General features: G+C 49.3%; 6 non-coding genes across 6 annotated transcripts; 1 reads left to right on the top strand and 5 right to left on the bottom strand.

Annotated features, from left to right (window-relative positions):
• Positions 1 to 8,506: 8,506 nt before the first annotated feature.
• trnag-gcc (transfer RNA glycine (anticodon GCC)) lies at positions 8,507 to 8,577 on the bottom strand. Its single transcript has one exon. It is a non-coding gene; the product is annotated as a tRNA-Gly (tRNA).
• Positions 8,578 to 9,702: 1,125 nt separating this feature from the next.
• trnak-uuu (transfer RNA lysine (anticodon UUU)) lies at positions 9,703 to 9,775 on the top strand. The gene has a single exon. It is a non-coding gene; the product is annotated as a tRNA-Lys (tRNA).
• Positions 9,776 to 11,416: 1,641 nt separating this feature from the next.
• Positions 11,417 to 11,490, bottom strand: trnat-agu (transfer RNA threonine (anticodon AGU)). Its single transcript has one exon. It is a non-coding gene; the product is annotated as a tRNA-Thr (tRNA).
• A 1,566-nt stretch (positions 11,491 to 13,056) lies between these two features.
• Positions 13,057 to 13,138, bottom strand: trnaa-cgc (transfer RNA alanine (anticodon CGC)). The gene has a single exon. It is a non-coding gene; the product is annotated as a tRNA-Ala (tRNA).
• A 7,581-nt stretch (positions 13,139 to 20,719) lies between these two features.
• On the bottom strand, positions 20,720 to 20,791 carry trnad-guc (transfer RNA aspartic acid (anticodon GUC)). Its single transcript has one exon. It is a non-coding gene; the product is annotated as a tRNA-Asp (tRNA).
• A 1,394-nt stretch (positions 20,792 to 22,185) lies between these two features.
• Positions 22,186 to 22,259, bottom strand: trnat-cgu (transfer RNA threonine (anticodon CGU)). The gene has a single exon. It is a non-coding gene; the product is annotated as a tRNA-Thr (tRNA).
• Positions 22,260 to 23,870: the final 1,611 nt, after the last annotated feature.

Below are 23,870 nucleotides of genomic sequence, written 5' to 3'. Positions count from 1 at the left end.
CACTGGAAGAATCTGAGAGGCCACGCAGCTTGGCACGGGAGCTGAGTCTAGGAAACACCTGGGGCTGCATGGCTTGGGCACTGGAGGAATCTGTGACGCCACGCAGCTTGGCACGGGAGCCGGGTCTTGGAAACACCTGGGGCTGCTTGGCTTGGGCACTGGAAGAATCTGAGAGGCCACGCAGCTTGGCACGGGAGCCGAGTCTAGGAAACACCTGGGGCTGCATGGCTTGGGCACTGGAGGAATCTGAGAGGCCACGCAGCTTGGCACGGGAGCCGGGTCTTGGAAACACCTGGGGCTGCGTGGCTTGGGCACTGGAGGAATCTGGGGCGCCTCGCTACTTGGCACGGAAGCCATCGGGGAATGCACGACGGGCTGCGACTCGGCAACAGCGAGAGGGTTGAGCTGTGCCGTGGCGTGACATGGCAAGGCGGAAGAGGGCGGCCACACCTCTTGGCGATGTGCCGTGCGCCGGCGATGCCGCCGCGTCGGAGGGTGTGCAGCGGCTACCGGGAACACCGACGCCATGGGCACTAGGGTGCCGTCCGGCCCCCACACCATGGTCTCCAGCTCCTGCGGCGTGTACCTTGCACATTCCTGCTCCATCGCCTTGAAGAACTGCCGGTTCCATTCGTCGAGCTCTGCGAGATCGTCGTCGGGTTCGTCGAAGCCGGCAGGGCATGAGGGCGGGTGCACCTCGACTTGGCGTGGAGGGGAAGACAAGCTAGGCGTCACTCTGTGGCGCTGCAGCTTGCGTCGGCGTCGCAAAGGGTTTGGAGCGTCGTCGGTGGGTCCGGGATACAGCCACGCTGTAGCGACGAACATGTCGTCCGAACCGCGCACCAAGTCCTCCATCTCCCATGGTGGCATCGCCATCTCCTCGTCCTCGTTGGCCTTCAGGAGCTTCCAGGTCCAAAAATCGCTCTCCGCAAGGTCGTCGTCACTTGGTTGGATCATTCTGTCACGGTACGGCATGTCTGTGTTGCGGTGCGACCCCAGGATGAAGAGAGCAAGACCAATTGCAGGTAAATAATATTTATTTTCGCTATAATAGCAGCAGCAGAAAAAGGAAACTCAGGTAGCAGTAGGACAAACTAACAATGATCCAACAAAAGGAGAAGCACACACCTGAACTAAATAGACAGCACAACTTAGGGACAGGTGTGGGTGGCTATGGCAACAAAGGCAGAGGCGGCAAAACAGGAAGTCCAATACAAAACCAGAGTGTTCAAAAGGGAAACCATAGCCCAGACAGGGAACATAGACAGACTGTCACGCACGAACCCACACAGGGCGTGACATCCGTCTCTCAACCACAACAGAAAGTGGAAAACCCCCGTCCCTTGCGCCCACCCCTCCGGGTGGCAAACCCTCCCCTATCGAGCGTTCTGGGGTGAATTATGTCCCGGTAACCTACCACTACACAAGCCCCCACAGAATTCACCCATAGTCAAAATTGTCGGTGCGTGCAGGGACAACCGCACGGCCCTGCCGTGTGCGCACTACTTGCGGCAGGGGAGAAGGGTGTGGTGAAGGGGACAAAATTTTCCATGCGGGGGTCGGCACGCCTGGCCCAGCAGGGGGCGCCTTGCCAAAGAGCGGGGGCCTACCCCAGTGAGGGGGCTCCGCCAGTGTCAGGGGTTGGGTGTCGTCCACCAGCGCAACCTTCAGCCGGTCCACCGAGACAGTCTCCCGTCGGCCACCCATGTCCAAAACAAAATACTTGTTGCCGTGCTCCAGCACCCTGTATGGTCCGTCATAGGGTGGGCGTAAAGGCCCACGGTGCGCGTCGTGGCGGACAAACACAAAACGTGCCGTGCCCAGGGCAGTGGGAACATGTGGGTCCACCGTGCCGTGGTGTGATGCAGGGATGGGTTTAAAGGTGTCCAAAGCCTCCTGCAGGGTGGACCTCTGTAGGGCAGCGGACCAGGGTGCGGTGGCGTCCAGAATGAAGTCCCTGGGGACATGCAAGACCTGCCCGTACACCAGCTCAGCCGACAATGCCTGCAGTGGCGCAGAATCATCTGCGCTGACGAGGTGCCCCAAGAATTTGACCGAGGGGACACCGAAGACGCACTTTGCTGGATTAATGATCAGTCCATTCTTGTAGAGTCTCGAAAACAGCTCTCGGAGGTGACACAGGTGCTCTTGTTTAGGCGGACAAGCCACCAGGACATCGCCCAAATACACGAAAACGGACGGCATGTCTCTGAGCACAGAGTGCATGAGGCGCTGGAAGGACTGGGCCGCGTTCTTGAGTCCAAACGGCATCCGGAGAAATTCGAACAGCCCAGGTGTAATGACGGCCGTCTTTGGGATGTCGGCGGGATGTACGGACACCTGGCGGTAGCCCCGCGCCAAATCAACCATCAAAAAGATGGTGCAGCCCACAAGGTGTGCCGAAAAGTCTTGGACATGGGGAACAGGGTAGCGGTGATTTGAGAGGTATCATAAATCATTCTAATTGTACATGAATTCAGTTGTTTTTGTTCAATCTAATTGTATCTTATTTGAAGTAATTGTTGATTTTGCTCTATCTAATTGTTTGTGAATTACAATTATTTTTGGATTCAAGAATTCAGTTGTTTTTATTCCGCATACGTTCGATTCAATCCTAGGGGGCTCCTTGTCTGTAGCAGGTAATTCCATCTTCTTTCAGCATTCTTCCTCTGCTCCTCGGTCCAGATCAAGTTCCTCTCAAGTCCTGCAACCCTCACGGAGTCCCAACCATGAGACAGGAAATGTTCCGTAACCGGTTTATGGACATCTTTCTTGTTCCTAATGTTAAATTTATGTTGTGTCATGCGGGTACCAATTGAGTTCCTGGTCTCACCCACATATTGTTTTCCGGATCTCGTACAGAATATCAGGTAGACACAATTAGAAGACCGTGGACTACATTTTTGTGGGATATGAATTAGGGTTTTATCCGTCCTATTTCGGACATATTTTAATCTACAAAATTTGTCTCCTAGGCTGTGGGGTTTCTCCCTTGTCAATGATTGTATTTTTGCCCTGACCAAAATATCTTTTGATTTTTATTCCTCCTCTGCGATGAAATTGTTTTAGAATTTGGGATTATGTCCTGATTTCCTATCAATTCTGCAAAGTTGTTTTTTAATTTTCTATTAATAATTTGGCTAGTTGTTGAAAATGAAGTTATTAGGGGAATTATTTTCTTGTGGTCCCTTTCTTTTTCTATTTGGAATGTTTTGAAAATCTGTCTCAGAAAAGATCTCGTATATCCCCTTTTTCGTAGCGCCCCGAAGAGGGTCTTCACGGCTTCCTTAAAATCTGTTTGTTGGGTAAAAATCCATTTGAACCGGATGAGCTGTGACTTCACGATTCCCCTGAATGTATGTTTGGGGTGCAGACTTGACTTGAACAATAGGGCATGTGTGTCTGTGATTTTGAAATGTACTTCAATGTCTAAGCTCTGGTTCCTTTCGAATATAGGTCCTTTATAGACGATTGTGTCCAGGAAATCAATTGAGTTTGGGTCCAATTTGTATTTAAGTTTGATCGAAGGATCGTGAGAGTTCAAATTATCCACAAATTTTTCAAATTCCTCTCTTGATCCGGTCCACATTCCCCAGATGTCATCAAGATATCTCCAATAATGCATGGGTTTTTTCTGACATTTTGCGAGCACTTCCTCCTCCCAATTGGCCATAAAGATATTGGCGTACGCTGGGGCGAATTTTTTGCCCAAGGCCGTCCCTTTAATTTGGAGGTTAGGGTTAGGGTAAGGGGTTAGGGTTAGGGTTAGGGTAAGGGGTTAGGGTTAGGGTTAGGGTTAGGGTTAGGGTTAGGGTTAGGGTTAGGGTTAGGGCTAGGGCGAGGGCAGGGTCAAGGGCTAGGGTTAGGGCTAGGTTAGGGTTAGGGTTAGGGTTAGGGGTTAGGCTTAGGCGTGTAGGGCTGAGCCCCCCTGTCCCCTCTATTGGGGGGGCAGTAGAGAATACTCTGGCCCCCCTCCAGTTGGGACCTCCCCCCTGTCGGGACTGGGAGATGGCCCTTTGCGGTCATGTGTCCCTCCTGTGGGCACGGGCACGACTTCTCCCGTGCTGTACCAGTGTCCAACCCCCCTCCCTTGGGTCCATGATGGTACACTGGGTATGAATTTGTATATATATTTTTATTATTTTTTATGTTTTGTGATTTTTTCTTGATTTTTATATGAATGTTTTAATTTTTTGGGACATTTTTTAATTTTAAAGACTAAAATAAACAAGTAAACAAACACACAAACAAACAAGCAAACAAACAAACAAACAAGTAAACAAAGTTCTGAAACAAAAGGAGACCTTAACAGGCTTGGTTGGTGTGTCCTTGCGACGTTTCGGCTGTAATGGGCCTTCTTCAGGCAAACACACCACTAATCAATTCACTCAACTAATGCAGCTGGTGTTGATCCAACGAAAGCAAAATACAAAGTGAGGCACTTCCAACTTGCGCTCAAACTTTAAGGTGTCTAAATCAAACTTGTTTAACTTGCATTTTAACTCATCCATCCCTTTTTCCTTCCTTCCCTTTCCCCATGAATGGAATGGAATGGCCTTTATTGTCATTATACAAGATGTACAACGAAATTGGAGAGCTTCTCTTTTCAGTGCAGCTAGCTGCACGCTAGCATCGGGGATCGTCGGTTTGAGCCAGGTCTCTGTGATGATTAGGACACAACAGTCACGAATGTAGCGGTTTCCCACGAGCTGTAACTCCAGGTCGTCCGTTTTGTGGGTAATGGATCTGGCGTTGGTGAGATACAGACTGGGCAGGGGTGGCTTAGTATGTGGGTTGTTTTGTAGCCGTAGCAGTAGGCCGGACCTGCGACCCCGCTTCTGCTTGCGCTCCCGACGCCGCCTGCGTCTCTTTCCAGACCCGACAACAATCCACGGAGCGCCCGGTGGTCTCGCTAGTTCGTCTGGGATGTTGTGTCGACGATGAAAGTCTCTGCAAACTGCCAGTTTGTGTCGGTAGCCGATGCCCACAAGGTCCTGTCGGGTGTAGTGGTGTAATGCCGATGTATACGTGGATAGAGTCTATAGACAACACACATAAAATAAGCAAAAAAAAAAAAGGGTTAGGCTTAGGGTTGGGGTTGGGGGTAGGGTTAGGTTGGGGTTGGGGGTAGGGTTAGTTAGGGTTAGGGTTAGGGTTAGGGTTAGGGTTAGGTTAGGGTTAGGGTTAGGGTTAGTTGGGTTAGGGTTGGGGTTGGGGTTGGGGTTGGGATTAGGGTTGGGAGTGGGGGTAGGGTTAGGGTTAGGGGTAGGGTTGGGGGTAGGGTTGGGGTTGTGGATAGGGTTAGGGTTAGGGTTAGGGGTTGGGGCTAGGGCCCACATTCCTCCTCCCGTTCATCCACCTTCCTTCCCACCCTTTCTTCCTTTTAAGCTTTGTTTAGTCCCCCCGGCATTTTAGTCCCCAGATTCTGAATCCAATTCCTTTCTGCCCTTTTTCTATCCCTGTCTTCCCATCCCAAATTACTTTGCAACCCCGCAACTCGGATTTCCCTTAACCCATGTCGTCCAAAATGCCGAACCAATGGCTTATCCATTGCTTTTTTGTTTTTAATATTATATCTATGTTGCCACATTCTGGTTTTGAATGAATTTTTGGTCTCGCCGACATATTGTTTTTTACATCTCGCACAAAATAATACATATACACAATTGGATGTCCCCAAAGTGCGGGTTCCTTGCTGTCTTTCCGGAATGGCTTTAGTCTTGTGTTGACCAACATATATCTGAGGCTTTTGTGTTTTTTGTGTAGGCTCTGATGGGGGTATATCTTGACCAGGCATCCATGTTCCCAATTTTCTCTTTGTAGTTTTTCTTTATTATTGAGGTGATTACCCTACTTGCCGTGGAAAAAAAGGTAATTATCGGGATGCCTCTTGTATCATACTTTCTTGTTCTGTCCCTGAAAGTCTTCAGACAATGTTGCAACATTGGCCTTCTATGCCCTCTTTGTCTTAATGTCTTAAATAGAATCCTTACTGTTTCCCAAAAATCCTCCTCCTGTGTACAAATACGGTCAAATCGTAACAGTTGGGATTTAACTATGCCTCTAAAGGTATGTTTTGGGTGAAAACTATTCTTGAACAGAAGTGCGTGCATGTCCGTTTCTTTAAAGAAAACTTTAATGTCCAATGTATTGTTTGTCCAGAATTTGGGTCCCTTATACACCGTGGTGTCCAAAAAATTGATTGAATTGTCATTGATTTTGTATTTTAATTTTATGGAGGGATTGTCTAAATTTAGAATGTCTATGAATTTTAGAAAGTCTTCCCTTGATCCCGACCAAATGCCCCATATATCGTCCAAATACCTTAAATAGTGTACGGCCGTATCGGGCATTTTCCTAAGGCCTCCTCCTCCCACGTGGCCATATAAAAGTTTTCATATGCAGGGGAGAACCTTTTCCCCATCGCCGTTCCCTTAATTTGCAAATAAAGTTCAGAGTTGAATTCAAAGTCGTTCCGGGTTAAATTTATTTCCAATAATTCCAAAATGGCCTCGTCCGGTCTTCTCCTATCTGGGTATTTATTAAATATGTATTTGACTGCTGATAGTCCGGCTTTCGTGTCTACGTTCGTGTACATGTTGTTAACGTCAAGGGAAAAGAAAAATTAATTCACTGGGATTTTAAAGTTTTTAACTAATTCGATGAAATGATAAGTGTCTTTGACATACGCCGGGTGTTTGGTCGATAAAGGGTTAAAAAAATGGTCAATATATTGCGCTGTTCCGTAGGTCTCGCTTCCGCAATCAGAAACGATAGGCCTGCCTGGTGGAGTCACAAACGGCAGATTCCATTGTTCTGGCTTTTTATGAATTTTGGGTAAAATATAAAATCTCCTTGCCCTCGGTTCCCCGGTTCCAATTAGATAATTTCTTAGTTTGGCCGTAATAATTTTTTTTCAATACAATTCCATCATAATTCTTTGAACCATTAGGATGGTTTCCAAATAAATCAGGCCGTCTAATTTTTTATAGTATTCCTGATCCTTTAATTGTCGATAAACTTCTTGAATGTATTGTTCTCGTCCCATAATTACTACCAAACTTCCTTTATCTGCCGGTTTTATTATTATGTTTGTGAGACATCAATTCCCTTAACGCCTTTACCTCGGCCTGGGGGATATTTGGTCTCTCTTGTCATGTCCATCCGAAACGTGCCAGATCTTTTTGGTCACCCTCAATCAGTGCTTTTAGTTCCGGTGACATCATTTCCGGGGGTGGCAACCAAGTGGACGGCCCCGAGAACGGTCGTCGTTCCTGCTCCGCCCTACCATCAAAATATTCCATAATTCTACATTTCCGGTGGTAATCCTGTACGTCCAATTTCCTTTGAATTTTTCGATTTTTGTATAAGTCAATTGTAGGTACGAATGTCAACCCCTTGCCTAATAATTTTAAGTGTGCCTCCGTAGGGTAGAAATCCTTGGTCAAAACCACTACATTCTCCGCCCCTCTGGGCTGTGTCTCCGGTATCCCCCTCCCTTCAAGGTTTAAGGGGGACACAAGTTTAAATAATCGATCCAATTTTCCAGCATGTGTAATGCTGTCAAATCGATCCAGTGAATGCAATCCCTCACTGTCTCAAAATGCCCCTCCGGCAGTAGGGGGATGAAGGGCATATGCTGGGAAATATGCTCGTTCATCTGCAACAGTACCCCCTGATGCTCTTCCTGGAGGTCGGTGGAGAAGTTGATCAACGGGATCCAGATATCTGCATGTGGAAACCGTTTCTTGGCTTCCTTGAACGCACCCTGCAATTGTTTGCAGGCTGTGGCCCTGACATTTTTGTCTTTGCAGTTGATTCCAGCTGACAACACTACTTTCTCCACTATCCCCACCACCTTCGCCTTCGCCATCAATAGTTCGGCATTGCAAAATGTGGCCCCCGGGAAGGTATCTATCTGCAAATCCGGGAGAGTGTGTTGTGGGAACCTGGACAGATTCGAGTCTCCCAAAATCAACCACCGTTTGTTGACTGTCATTTCCCATTGTGTGTTTTTTCGGTTGGTATTTGCATGTCTCGGCCATTCCGGGGTGGGTGCACAATCCTCTTCTTCCTCGGATTCCTGAGTGTCTTCCTCTCTCGCTGATTCCGAATCCGGAGTGCTCTCTGTATCCTCTAATTCCAATTCCATATTCTGTTCTTCCATCATCTCTGTGTATATGTCGACTCTTCTTCCACTACCTATCGGAGGTAACGTGGGCGTCGTATCCAGGTCTTCCCCATGTGTGTCATCCATGAAACAACTCGGTTCCACTTCCCTCCTTGATCCGTCTGTTTGTGTCGTGTTATCTCTCTCCCCTACATCTATCAGTTGTTCGACCTCTTGTACACTTGCTCTTCTTTCTTTTATTTTTTCCTTTCTCCTCTCTCTCCTCTGTGGCATGGGTGAATCACCAGGTCCCTTTGAATTCTGCCCTTTCGCAAGAAAAGAGCCTTTGTACTTTTTCAACATGAGCTCTAAAGAAAGGTAAAAGCTGAGATATACTGCATTGGCCGGGAATCGGACCCGGGCCTCCCGCTTGGCAAGCGAGAATTCTACCACTGAACCACCAATGCCACGTTGGGAAGCCCTGTCGGAGAACAAATTAAATTGTCGAGTGGATGTGCCTCTGCAAAGTGGCGCTGAATGACAAAACTTTGCTGATGTCAAGGATCACCTGGCAACATGTGCATGGGAGGAAGACACATGGTTTGTGTGAGGGGCTACACAAGTCTTTCCACTTCTAGTTAAAAGCCAGGCACCTCACATCGTTTCCATAAAGTACCAAGGGATTGTCCTGTTGCCCTTGTATTTTGTGGGCAAAAAGGAGGCGTTTGCAAGTGGACCTCAGACCCTATCACTGGTCACCTGAACAGGGACTTGAATCCCGGACACTCAGATCAAAAGTCTAATGTTCAGGTGACTGGCTCAAACTTTGTCTTGTCTGACCACTCTTTTGTCCAGAAGATATTTGGCTAATGTGGTCTGATTTCTTAAACCTGCAAATGTTCAAATACACAAGGGTATTGTCTTTGTAGGGCACATTGACACACAGTTTGCCAATTGGGAACCACACAAGTGCTGTGCAAGAGTGGAGCGCAAACATGAATGAACACTGACACTGATGCACCCAGAGAACGTCCCTGGGTGGGCTCAAACCACCAGCCTCCCAGTTAACAGCTGAGCGCGCTGACCGCCACAGACTCACACCCTGCCAACTTCTGTTCAGTTGAAGCCATACTAATACATGCTATGCTTCCAGCATGCCCTTTGTTTTGGATGTGACTCGCACCTTCTGGTGTAACAATCAAACAACATTGCAAACCAGGACACCAGCTTTACTCTTTGATGAACGCAAAGTATTTTTGGGTACAATCCAGGGGTCTTGTGCTCTCACGGAAATGGCTCTGTCCTTTTTCAACATGAGTTGAGACGAAATGTATTAAAATAGACAGACTGCATTGGTCACTCAATCAGAATTTCTCAGTTTGCCAATTTCAGACTGCGTGACAAAGAATCAAGTCAAACTCCATCGACAGGATGGACAGGGGACAACAAAGCAGGGAAGATAAGGGATAGGGAGGAGAGGGGAAAGATGCGACCGCCTTTGTTGAGAGCCAGAGAAGAAGCTCTCCTCTCTGCAAGGTCAAGTACAGTATGCCAGAAGATTTGACCTTGTGAGTTGTCCTCATTCAACAAAGGCCTGGATAGCTCAGTTGGTAGAGCATCAGACTTTTAATCTGAGGGTCCAGGGTTCAAGTCCCTGTTCAGGCGGGTGAAGGGAGGCTCCTTCCCTGAAATGTTACATCTACTTCCTTTATCCTCCTTCTGTGGTCAAGTACAGTATGCCAGAAGATTTCTGCTCCTTCATCCTCAACACCGAGAAGGCCAAGGAGGTGGCCGTGCACACAAGGGATAACTTGTTTAAGTAAACCTTTTCGACCTAGCACCTTTGCGATCTTCCAGGACTGTGGGTAAACGCCATTCTCAATAATTAAATTGAAGATATGGCATATGGGCTCCTGAATCAACTTTGCTGCCGCCCTCAGTAACCTACCATCCAAATTATCAATACCACATGGCTTATCGCTTTTAATGGAATGCAAGTTTTCCTACCTCATCTACACTTATCCTCTTAAATTGAAAACTACAGTTTATCCTACACAATATTGTTCTTTATCTGACAGTCTACCATCAATATCTATCATCTGATCTCTAATCAAATTTATTTTATTAATAAAAAGATATTGGTGCTCCCAGTCAGGTAACTGACATTTGGACAGGTTTTGAGTGGAGATGGGATTTGTCTTGGTCCTCGGTCGAACGGTTAGGGTCATTCATAAGCGCTATCTGCCAACTGCTGTCATTCTGAAGCGACTGACGACATAAATACGAATAAAACCCGTCAATAAATGATAGACTTGAGTTTCTGGTAAGTACTACACAAGAAGATAAGGTGCTCAACTGGAGAAGGGAGTGTGGACTGGGTTTAGGGTTAGACCTATACTGTATTTGGCATAGAAATTGGGGCTCAGATTAGTGTTTGGTACTTGGGAACAATAAATCAAGGACTGGGTTTATTCACTATTACATGACAAGAGACTAGTCCAGAGAACGTAGCCAGGATTAGGTTTGGGGTATTTGTCTGATGCTGAGGGACAGATCCTGGACTCATTTCCGATCCCAACATCTCTTCTACAAAAACGCACTTGACTTCTTGGAGAATGTGGGCATCGATTCCGCTCCCTCTCGCATGCAAAGCGAGCTCTCTACCATTTGAGCTAATTCCCCTGCCATCACAGCGTTGACAGAGAAGGTTCAGTCTCATAACTATTTTGGTTCCTTTGCTGGAGTACGTCAATTCCGCAGCTGACCGAGTTTCTCAGGGAACACAAGGAGCGAGAGGTTCAGTCATCACTGGGAACTTTGGAAGTGTAGTCACCTTTAGTCAGGTCTGCTTTGGTGAACTTCAGAAGCATCATGACCAGTCTGCATCAAAACATTATCTGAAATCCTGTGGCAGGTTTCTGGCATTGATTCTTAATTCAGTTGCCATCCCTGATAGATGGTAATGGTAATGGTAATCATGCCTGCGTGGCAGGCGAGTCTCTTTGCTTGTCTGAAGTCTGTGTCGCACCCAAATGTGCGGCAAATGTGAACCACCAATGCCACGTGGGGACACAGTGTAAGAGAAAAAAAATCAACTGTCAAGTGGATGAGCCTCTGCAAAGTGGCGCTGAATGACAACACATCACAATGTCATACTCTTTGGATTCAAGCACCTTCTGGTGTAATGGGATCCACAACAATCATGTCAGCTGTGGATGCAACGTCAATTCATTCTTGAAGGGCAAGTGACAAAAAGAAGTACATGGTTCAGAAATCAGCTGCCAAAGTTTCACTGACCAAGCACCCAGGCACTGCTGGGATTTGAACCCAGGATCTCCTGTTTACTAGACAGGCACTTTGACCAGCTTAGCCACAGTGCCAGCAGTGCATCTGGCACCAACACAAAAACAGTTCGCCAATGGGGAAAAATGTTCATACAAGGGAGGGAGTCCAAAGTCCTACACATGTGTGGATTGAGAGTCCCTGGGTGGGCTCGAACTACCAACCTCTCAGTTAACAGCCAAACGTGCGACCAATTGCGTGACAGAGACTACAACAGCATGACTGCAGTAAGGTTTCAATAAGTGCTGTCCACCTTAACTCTCGGGTGGTCCGGTCTGTTACGTTTCAGGTGTCATTCTGAATTCTGCCCTTTCGCAGGAAAAGAGCCTTTGTACTTTTTCAACATGAGCTATAAAGAAAGGTATAAGCTGAGATATACTGCATTGGCCAGGAATCGGACCCGGGCCTCCCGCTTGGCAAGCAAGAATTCTACCACTGAACCACCAATGCCATATTGGGAAACACTGTCGGAGAACAAATTAAATTGTGGATGTGCCGCTGCAAAGTGGCGCTGAATGACAAAACATCACAACACACGCACGGGATGCCAGGTGAGGCCGAGTACTAACAGAGCTGAGCGAGAGGGCATAAGAAAAAAATTAGTGATCTTGTGGTGGTTACCCGACAGCACCAAGGATATGGTGCACCTCTGATGCGCAATGCATGCCAGGTGATGTTCATTTAGCGAGCAGACATTCTTGTGGGGGACAAGCTCAACAGTAGGAATGTTAAGAGAACTGACCAGTCCGCTATCAATGAAGTTCTCATCCGCACCAGACTCAATTAATGCTGTGGTAGGAGAAGCTTCCCCCGCCCAGGATATCGTACTTTCCACCTGAAGTCGGCCCACCAAAGCGGATGACGCAGCCGGTGTGGTTGGAGCGGGCAGTGCCAGCAGCTGGGGAATATCCCTGGCGGAGGAAGAGCGTTGGCGTGCTGGGCGAACTGGACAGCGGGAAATTGTGTGTAGGACTCCCACAGTACAGGCACAGCCACAGGCGTAGACAGTGACTCCTCTCCGCTGACGAAAGGCGACTGGCTCCCAGTTGCATGGGGACGACACTCCCGATGTCGTCAGATGGCGCTCCACTGCTGGAGCAGGGAGGGAGGAGTGGTGCCGGAAGAGCCCCGGGAGGTGGGATTTGGAGCCGACGTGTGGGTCGGAGCGGCTCCGCCCGATACGCGTTTCGTAGCGCCTCGTCATTCCAGCAGCTCTCTGCCGCTATCCCGGTTAGCTCAGTTGCTTAGCGTGTGGTGCTAATAACGCCAAGGTCATGGGTTCAACCCCCCGTACTGGCCACTCTTCTTTATGTGCTCCAGGAACAACAAAACGGCGACAACCCACTGGCCCCCATATCCAACATCACACCACCCACCCACCCACCTGTGAAACACATTTGACAAGGCCGCTGAAAACAGCATGTCAAAAGCAGAGTCGCAACAAACCTCTCGGCCACCGAGACTGCAAGAAGCAGATCAATGGGGACAGTGGACCCCATTATCTTCTACCCAAAATTCAGACCACCAGTGTAGAGAATGCGGACCACGAAAGGACAACACCCCGGCCCTCATAACCAACAGTACCAACAAATGCCCAAACAAAGCGTCACAGACAGGATTTGAACTTGTGCGGGGAAACCCCATTGGATTGCGAGTCCAACGCCTTAACCTCTCGGCCACTGTTACCGCTTGGAAAAGACCAATGCGGGCAGGGGACCCCATTGTCCTAGAACCAAAATATTGCTGATGTCAAGGATCAGCTGGCAACATGTGCATGGGAGGAAGACACATTGTTTGTGTGAGGGGCTACACAAGTCTTTCCACTTCTAGTTAAAAGGCACCTCACATCGTTTCCATGAAGTACCAAGGGATTGTCCTGTTGCCCTTGTATTCCCTTGTATTGTCCTTGTATTCCATCCATGTACTAACCAGGCCCGCCCCTGCTTAGCTTCTGAGATCGGACGTTTTCAGGGTCAATCAAGGGGGGCGAAGCCCACATCAGGAGGTTTGCCACCTGTTAGCAGGGTGCCCCACCATCTGAACAGGTGCTCTTTAAATGAGTTTAACAACACCAAAACTGATTTTCTTCTAAACACCACTCTCGACATAACAAATTTTCTACGGACAAAGTCAATGTTCCAATCCCCAAAAGGTGAAAAAATATCCTTTACAACTGTTCACCCAGCTCTCTCCATCGACTCTCCCATCATCTTTGTCCTCTCTTTGGAGGGAGAAGAGAGGAGGTCTGGATTGAATCGGAGAGGCATTTTACACAAATCAATCCATGAACCAGGAACTGCCACAGCAAAAGGCCTCAAAGCGGCCCACGCCTGTAAGGCTTCCCTTACAAAGTTCGGGAGGACCCCGAGCACTGGGCTGGGGGGAAACAGACAAAGATTAAACACACCAAAATTATTTAATACACCCAGATCCTTCAGGAAAAACTCCTTCCAGGGAGCCCGACAATCTGGATCCAGAAATTTTCTGAGCACGTTTAGTCTCAGTGCCTGTTTCTTCAAGACTAAATCAATTAAATTCAGACCTCCCTTATCAATATCGTGCGGCTCCTTTTGAGTGTCCTCTGTTGTCAGTGAACCTCACAAGGTCACAGTTTTTTTTTCCTGATCAGGGCACCATTTTAGGTTGGGAGGATGAGTGATCGAAGGCGCCAGATTAAGGTTCCTTACGTTCAGGAGGCTCTGGTTGAAAACCCACAGCTGGCATTTTCCTGGTCAGCTCCGTTATCCACGACTGGAATGATTTGGCAGCAAAAGACCGTCAGATTGTACAAGACACCTGAACACCTTGAGAAGAAAATTAAGAAAGGTTTTGTTCTAATGAGAAGGGTTTGTTTAACCGGACTGGTTGTTGCAACCGCAACCCGACTCAAGGTTCAACGTGACATTGTGACATACAAAAGAGGAAATCCCCGTCGGGGAATCGAACCCCGGTCTTCCACGTGACAGGTGGAGATACTGTCCACTATACTAACAAGGACTGCTGCTGAGCTGATGTGGTGTCGATTGGCCAAAGGGGAATTCAGAACAGGCTTGTGGCCCATGACCGTTTTCATGGCAGCTGGAGACTTTAACCACTGAAATCCATCCCGCTTATCCTCATCAACGGACTGTATTCCCCACCCGTTACCAGCATGGCGACATTCCAACCCAAGATGGGAACACACTGGACCAGGGACACAGCAACATAGTAGGTGGCACAGACACAGCTTCACATTGCCCCCACTTTTAGACTCGACTGAAAAAGGACTCTCTTGCTTGGTGCTAACATGATGACCATTAGCATGTTAGCATTTAAGCTAATTTACTCATGCTAGTTTTTTTTTTTACCCCAGACACAGTCTCTTTGAGAGGAGGCAGTGGTCCATCAGGACCAAAACCTCACGCCACAAGAACAGTTTCTTCCCGTCTGCTGTCAGCCTCATCAACAAGGCCCGGAACCCCCCTGACACTGTTCACACCCCACCTCTGCCTCACCCTGCCACTTTGACACTTTATATGCGTTAAATTAATGCTCAGTTTTGACTCTTAGGAAAAACAATCAGACTGCACTTCCGGAATAACAAATAAAAACAGACTGCGTACATATATTTATACTGCATTCTGTATATTTTGTATTTTAATTTTTTAATCGATGTGTCTGCACCTACTTCACCAAAACAAATCCCCAGTCGAGGTCAGCAGGCCCCGTCTCCACTGTAAACTGTGTGGACTGGGCACTGCTTCCCTTTTCAGAGGCGCCGGACGGTTTGCCAGAACCCCTTCGAGGCCGACCGAAAGTCGTGCTCCATGGCCTCACCGAATTCCTCCCACACCCGAGTTTTTGCCTGGACAAGCGCCGAAGCCGCGAACCGTTTGGCCTGACAGTACCTGTCAGCTGCTTCCGGAGTCCCACAAGCCATCAATGCTGGATAGGACTCCTTCTTCAGCTTGATGGCGGCCCTGACTTCTGGTGTCCACCTGACTGGCACCGACCGCCTTGCGGCCGCAGCTCCGGTCAGGCACCTCAGCAATGGAGGCACGGAATATGGCCCATTCGGACTCAATATCCCGGTCCTCCCCCGGGATGCAGGTGAAGCTCTGCCAGAGGTGAGAGTTGAAGACTCGACGAACGGGAGACTCTGCCAGACGTTCCCAGCACACCCTCACTACTCGTTTGGGTCTACCAGGTCTGTCCAGCATCCTCCCCCGCCATCTAACCCAACTCATCACCGGGTGGTGATCAGTTGACAGCTCAGCCCCTCTCTTCACCCGCCTGTCCAGAACATGCGGACGCAGGTCTGATGACACGACTACAATGTCGATCATAGACCTGCAGCCTAGGGTGTCCTGGTGCCAAGTGCACTTATGGACATCCCTATGTTCGAACATGGTGTTAGTTATGGACAAACTGTGGTTCGCACAGAAGTCCAATAACATCACACCTCCCGGGTTCAGATCAGGGAGGCCGTTCCTCCCAATCACGGCCCTCCAGGTCACACTGTCATTGCCCATATGGGCATTGAAGTCTCCCAGTAGAACAACAGAGTCACCAGGACTCCAAAAAGACCGGGTACTCCGAACTGCCATTTGGCGCGTACGCACACATGACAGTTAGGACCTTTTCCCCAGCCCGAAGGCGGAGAGAAATTACCCTCTCGTTCACCAGGGCTGACTCCAACACAGAGGCACGAGGCCGGGGGTCTATTGATAAGCCTACACCAGCTCGCTGCCTCTCCCCTGCAGCAACTCCAGAGTGGAACAAGGTCCAGTCCCTCTTTGGGTCATGACCGAAAGAAGGACATCTCGGATACAGGCGGCTGAAATGAGTTTCCTCCGTAGGGTAGCTGGACTCACCCTAAGAGATAGGGTGAGGAGCTCAGTCATCCGGGAGGGCTCAGAGTAGAGCCGCTTCTCCTTCACATCGAGAGGAGTCAGTTGAGGTGGCTCGGGCATCTAGTCCGGATGCCTCCCGGACGCCTCCCTGGTGAGGTGTTCCGGGCATACCCAGCCGGGAAAAGGCCCCGGGGCAGACCTAGGACACGCTGGAGGGATTATGTCTCACAGCTGGCCTGGTAACACCTCGGTGTCCTCCCGGTGGAGCTGGAGGAGGTGGCCGGGGACCGGGAAATCTGGGCTTCCCTACTAAGACTGCTGCCCCCCGCGACCTGGACCTGGATAAGCGGAGGAAAATGGGTGGATGGATGGACTTGTATACTAAAATGAGATGGAGATAATTGCAATATTTGTCGGAATAGTTCTGGAACAAATGGTGGAAGGAGTATCAGACCAACATTGCTCTGAGACAAAGATGGCATACGCCAAGAAGAAACATGCAAGTTGGAGATGTGGTGATCGTCAAAGAGGAGGAGGTTCCCCGAAACGAACGGAAACTGGCTGGGATTCTTCAAGTCCATAAGAGTGACAATGGACTAATGAGGACAGTTGCGGTGTTTCACGATGCTTCAATGTCCCGCAATGGCATGTGAATGCACTCAAGAGCAGTAAATGCATCGAGAACAGCAGTAAAGGAAGCGTGAACTCTCGCAATAGGCGCCGCTCTGGTGGCAGCCTGCTACAGCAGCTCTCGCTCCTCGCTGAGTTCTTTTCTTCTTTATTCTGTCTTTTCATTCTTTTTCTAGGTTATTCTTAAAAAGGATCTGCTTAGTAATTGCTCAGTTCAACTGTCCACCATAGTGACAGTGTTGAGCTGGCATTTCTCATATAATTTTTTCGACGATGTTTTCGACCGCACGCCGAAACTCTATTGTTTACAGTAGGGACCAGCTGTTGGCGCTCCGCAACACAGCGGCGCTGCCCCACAAGAGGCTCGAGGTTCCCCGGGAGGTAAAGAGGAGAAGACGGGGAAGCCGTGCCGGAGCCCAATGCCGCGACAAGAGGAGGAGATACAGACCAGTTCTCCCGTCCATCATCATGGGGAACGTAAGATCTCTCCCCAATAAGATGGACGAGCTAGCGGCGCTGACCCGGCATCAGAGGCAGTTCCGGGAGTGTAGCGTCATGTTGTTTACAGAAACGTGGCTGGATACACGGACCCCAGACACGATCGCTACACTACACGGATTCACACTACTGCGGGCGTACAGGACAAAGGAGAGCGGTAAGAGGAAAGGAGGCGGGCTGGCAGTGTTTGTGAATGATAGATGGTGTAACTCTGGGCACACTATTAAAGAGCAACTCTGCAGCAAAGACATTGAACTGTTAGCCGTTAGCATGAGACCGTACTATCTGCCGCGGGAATTCTCGCACGTTATCGTGATAGCGGCGTACATTCCCCCCTCTGCTAACGCCGACGCGGCCTGTGACGTCATCCACTCTGCCGTGGGCCGGTTACAGACACAACATCCGCAGGCTCTCCTTCTTCTCTCAGGTGATTTCAACCACGTTTCTCCATCCTCCACCCTGCCCACCTTCACCCAGTATGTCACCTGCTGCACCAGAGACAAAAAAACACTGGACTTGTGTTATGCCAACACCAAGGAGGCATACACCTCAACAGCACTTCCTCCCCTGGGTAGATCAGACCACAACCTGGTTCATCTCCAGCCTGTGTACAAACCCCTGGTACGCAGGCTGCCAGCTGTGTCCCGCACAGTGAAGAGATGGTCTGATGAAGCCGATGAGGCTCTGAAGGACTGTTTCAACACAACAGTGTGGGAGGAACTCTGCCATCCTCATGGGGACGATATAGACAGTCTCACTGACTGCGTCACAGACTACATAAACTTCTGTGTGGAAAACACTGTACCCACCAGGACTGTACGGTGTTTCTCCAACAACAAACCGTGGATTAATCCGGACATAAAGGCTCTCCTAAAGGAGAAGAAGAGGGTCTTTAAGTCAGGAAATAGGGAAGAGCTGAAGGCTGTGCAGAAGGAGCTGAGGAGGAAAATCAGGGAAGGGAAGGACTGCTACAGGAAAAAGATGGAGGAACAGCTGCAGCAGAACAACGTCAGAGGAGTCTGGAGAGGCCTGAAAACCATCTCTGGCCACAAGGGGCCCGACTCCCAGGCTGCTGGGGACCAGGCGCGGGCTAACGATCTAAATCTTTTTTTCAACAGGTTCGATCAACCATCTGCCCATCCCCCAGCCCAGCACCTTCTGCCGAAACTCCTGCCGAAACTCCCCCCATCGACACCTCGAGTGGACAGCCCTACCCCCACCTCCCCCTCCTGCACACAGCCACCCCCCACCACTTCTCACCTCATCAGCTCAACCTCCTCACCAACCTCCCCCCTCACACAGGGCCCCTGCTCCAACCTGACCCTCACAACATCCCAGGTGAGAAACCAGCTCCGGAAAACCAAGGCGAGGAAGGCGGCGGGACCAGACGGCATCAGCTCCAGGCTCCTGAAGTCCTGCGCGGACGAGCTGTGCGGGATTGTTGAGCACATCTTCAACCTGAGCCTGAAGCTGGGGAGGGTGCCACAGCTGTGGAAGACATCCTGCGTGGTTCCTGTCCCCAAGACGCCGCACCCCAAGGACCTCAGCAGCTACAGGCCGGTGGCACTTACATCACACCTGATGAAGACCCTGGAGCGGCTGATCCTTGACCATCTCCGCCCCCTGGTGGGTCCTTCGATGGACCCGCTTCAGTTTGCCTATCAACCTGGCACTGGGGTGGACGACGCCGTCATCTTCCTCCAGCACAGAGCGCTCTCTCACCTGGAGAAACCTGGGAGCACGGTGAGAATCATGTTCTTTGATTTTTCCAGTGCGTTCAACACCATCCAGCCAGCACTTCTGAGGGACAAGCTGGAGCACACAGGGGTGGACCTGCACCTCACATCGTGGATACTGGACTACCTCACCAACCGTCCACAGTATGTGAGGACACGGGACTGTGTGTCCGACACGGTTGTCTGCAGTACGGGGGCTCCGCAGGGAACGGTCCTGGCTCCGTTCCTTTTCACCCTCTACACAGCAGACTTCTCCTACAACACACCAACCTGCCACCTGCAGAAGTTCTCTGACGACTCTGCAATTGTTGGCCTCATCACAGATGGGGACGACTTGGAGTACAGAGGACTGACACGGGACTTTGTGGATTGGTGCCAGCGGAACTGCCTCCAGATCAACACGGGGAAAACCAGAGAGCTGGTGGTGGATTTCCGCAGGCGCATCCACTCTCCTCCAACACCAGTGAACATTCAGGGAATCGACATTGAGATGGTGACATCTTACAAGTACCTGGGTGTTCATCTCAACAATAGACTGGACTGGACTCATCACACGGAAGCACTTTACAGGAAGGGCATGAGCAGACTCTATCTGCTCAGGAGACTGAGGTCTTTTGGAGTGCAAGGGGCACTCCTCAAGACGTTCTATGACTCTGTTGTGGCTTCAGCCATTTTCCAGGGAGTGGTCTGCTGGGGCAGCAGCATTTCGGCTGCGGATAGGAAGAGACTGGATAAGATCATCAGGAAGGCCAGCTCTGCACTGGGTTGCCCTCTTGACCCAGTGGAGGTGGTGGGAGAGAGGAGGATGTTGGCTAAGCTGTCATCCATGTTGGAGAACGACTCCCACCCCCTGCAGGACACTTTGACAGCACTTGAGAGCTCCTTCAGCGATAGACTGCTTCACCCCAAGTGTGTGAAGGAGCGATATCGCAGGTCTTTTCTTCCTGCAGCTGTCAGGCTGTACAACCAGCACCGCTCACAATAGACTTCTACACTGCTATGTACATCTGTGTAATACTTGCTTTTAGTCAGTATAGTTACTCCAGACCCCATTCACTGTGCAATATCTGATAATCCTCCATGTGCAATATTATGGGCTCTAATGCAATATACTAAGTTCTATGTGAAGTATTTCCATAATGCCTCATATTAACTCTCTAACAGGATCTCAGTGTATAGACTGGTCATATATCTCATCTGGTTTCATATTATCTACATACTGTATTGCATATAACTCTGGGAAAAACTGTTGATTTCTGTTAATACTTGGGTTGTTTATATTGTTTATTTTTCTATATTGTGTATTTTGTACTGCTTAACTGACTGTACTCTTGCTGCTGTGCAATACAAATTTCCCCACTGAGGGACGAATAAAGGCATATCTTTACTAGACCAGGTCAGCTAAGTAACAAAGACAATACATCTGCAAGCTCTTCAAAGGACACCTAAAGACCAAAGCCATAGCAGAGGATGGTTTCGATCCATCAACCTCTGGGTTATGGGCCCAGCACGCTACCGCTGTGCAACCCGACTCAAGGTTCGACGTGACATTGTGACATACAAAAGAGGAACTCCCCGTCGGGGAATCGAACCCCGGTCTTCCACGTGACAGGCGGAGATACTGTCCACTATACTAACGAGGACTGCTGCTGAGCTGATGTGGTGTCGATTGGCCAAAGGGGAATTCAGAACAGGCTCGTGGCCCATGACCGTTTTCATGGTAGCTGGAGACTTTAACCACTGAAATCCATCCCGCTTATCCTCATCAACGGACTGTATTCCCCACTGACTCCCCATTCCCCACACTGGACCAGGGACACAGCAACATAGTAGGTGGCACAGACACAGCTTCACATTGCCCCCACTTTTAGACTCGACTGAAAAAGGACTCTCTTGCTTGGTGCTAACATGATGACCATTAGCATGTTAGCATTTAAGCTAATTTACTCATGTCTCAAGGCAAATAGACACATGGCATGATGTGGGGACACTATGGGACTGCCTTAACACTTTTGGACCTTGAGGCTGTCCAGCTCTGCCAGAGGTGAGAGTTGAAGACTCGACGAACGGGAGACTCTGCCAGACGTTCCCAGCACACCCTCACTACTCATTTGGGTCTACCAGGTCTGTATCACCAAAAGAGCTGAACCGCCCAATGTGGGGCTCGAACCCACGACCCTGAGATTAAGAGTCTCATGCGCTCCCCACTCAGCTAACCGGCTAACTGGGCCTTTTTCGGCCAAGATATCACTTTTTAATTTTTTTTTAATTGATGTGGTCTTCTTGATGTTTGATCAATTCCACAGCCAACCTAGTTTCTCAGGGAACAAAGGAGCGAGAGGTTCAGTCCTAGCTGAGAACTTTGGAAGTGTAGTCATCTTAACCCTCCTGTTATGTTCATTTGTCAGGAACAGCCATGATGTTCCCGGGTCAGTTTGCATGCTTATTTATCTGAAAGATGTCCAAAACCAAAAAAAATCCCCACAAGCATTGTTAGTTGTTCACTACTAACTCCATTACTAACTATTCTATCAATGTTTAGTGCAATGGTGTACCTTACCTCTCACAGGTAATGGTTTAATTAATTTTAACAGCTGGGATAGGCTCCAGCATCCCCCGTGACCCGCGTGAGGAAAAAGCGGTAGAAAATGAAAGAATGAATGATTAATTAATTTAATTAATCAGAGGCATCATGACCAGTCTGCATCAAAACATTATCTGAAATCCTGTGGCAGGTTTCTGGCATTGATTCCTAATTCAGTTGCCATCCCTGATAGATGGTAATGGTAATCATGCCCGCGTGGCAGGCGAGTCTCTTTGCTTGTCTGACGTCTGTGTCGCATCCTGATTGTCGCATCCTGAACGACAACACATCACAATGTCATACTCTTTGGATTCAAGCACCTTCTGGCGTAATGGGATCCATAACAATCATGTCAGCTGTGGATGCAATGTCAATTCGTTCTTGAAGGGCAAGTGACAAAAAGAAGTACATGGTTCAGAAATCAGCTGCCAAAGTTTCACTGACCAAGCACCCAGACACTGCTGGGATTTGAACCCAGGATCTCCTGTTTACGAGACAGGCACTTTGACCAGCTTAGCCACAGCACCAGCAGTGCATCTGGCACCAACGCAAAAACAGTTCGCCAATGGGGAAAAAATGTTCATACAAGGGAGGGAGTCCAAAGGCCAACACATGCGTGAATTGAGAGTCCCTGGGTGGGCTCGAACCACCAACCTCTCAGTTCACAGCCAAACATGCTGACAACAGCATGACTGCAGTCAGGTTTCACTAAGTGCTGTCCACCTTAACTCTCGGGTGGTCCGGTCTGTTACGTTTCAGGTGTCATTCTGAATTCTAGCAAGCAGCCATTCTTGTGGGGGACAAGCTCAACAGTAGGAATGTTAAGAGAACTGACCAGTCCGCTATCAATGAAGCTCTCGTCCGCCCCAGAGTCAATTAATGCTGTGGTAGGAGAAGCTTCTCCCGCCCAGGATATCGTACCTTCCACCTGAAGTCGGCCCACCAAAGCGGATGACGCAGCCGGTGTGGTTGGAGCGGGCAGTGCCAGCAGCTGGGAAATGTCCCTGGTGGAGGAAGAGCGTTGGCGTGCTTGGCGAACTGGACAGCGGGAAATTGTGTGTAGGACTCCCACAGTACAGGCACAGCCACAGGCGTAGACGGTGACTCCTCTCCACTGACGAAAGGCGACTGGCTCCCAGTTGCATGGGGACGACACTCCCAATGTCGTCAGCCGGCTCTCCGCTGCTGGAGCAGGGAGAGAGGAGTGGTGCCGGAAGAGCCCCAGGAGGTGGGATTTGGAGCCGACGTGTGGGTCGGAGAGGCGCCGCCCGATACGCGTTTCGTAGTGCCTTGTCATTCCAGCAGCTCTCTGCTGCTATCCCGGTTAGCTCAGTTGGTCAGCCTGGGGATGCTAATAACGCCAAGGTCATGGGTTCGCCCCCCCCCCCCCCCCCCCCGTACTGGCCTCTCTTCTTTATGTGCTCCTGGAACAACAAAACGGCGACAACCCACTGGAAACGACCAATGGGGGCAGGTGACCCCATTGTCCTAGAACCAACCTTTTGCTGATGTCAAGGATCAGCTGGCAACATGTGCATGGGAGGAAGACACATGGTTTGTGTGAGGGGCTACACAAGTCTTTCCACTTCTAGTTAAAAGCCAGGCACCTCACATCGTTTCCATAAAGTACCAAGGGATTGTCCTGTTGCCCTTGTATTTTGTGGGCAAAAAGGAGGCGTTTGCAAGTGGACCTCAGACCCTATCACTGGTCACCTGAACAGGGACTTGAATCCCGGACACTCAGATCATAAGTCTAATGTTCAGGTGACTGGCTCAAACTTTGTCTTGTCTGACCACTCTTTTGTCCAGAAGATATTTGGCCAAAGTGGTCTGTTTTCTTAAACCTGCAAATGTCCAAATACACAAGGGTATTGTCTTTGTAGGGAGCATTGCAGTACATGTGACATGTATACTACATATGACATCAGAAATGATGGGTATTTATTCAACAGAACAAGAACAACATTTCTTTTAAATAACAGCATAGGAGCTGATGAAACACAGAGAAGGCACTGCTGGGATTTGAACCCAGGATCTCCTGTTTACTAGACATGTCTGTCAAAAAATCACAACAGTATACAGTGTCTTCTCTTACGGGCCGCTGCTTACCAGTTGATGGGGTTTGACTTGATTCCTTT

Source organism: Doryrhamphus excisus, unplaced genomic scaffold (genome assembly GCF_037039965.1).
Source record: "Doryrhamphus excisus strain RoL-2023G ecotype Guam unplaced genomic scaffold, RoL_Dexc_Guam_v1.1 HiC_scaffold_24, whole genome shotgun sequence".
Lineage (NCBI taxonomy): Eukaryota > Metazoa > Chordata > Actinopteri > Syngnathiformes > Syngnathidae > Doryrhamphus > Doryrhamphus excisus.
This window is presented reverse-complemented; position numbering and strand designations above follow the sequence as displayed.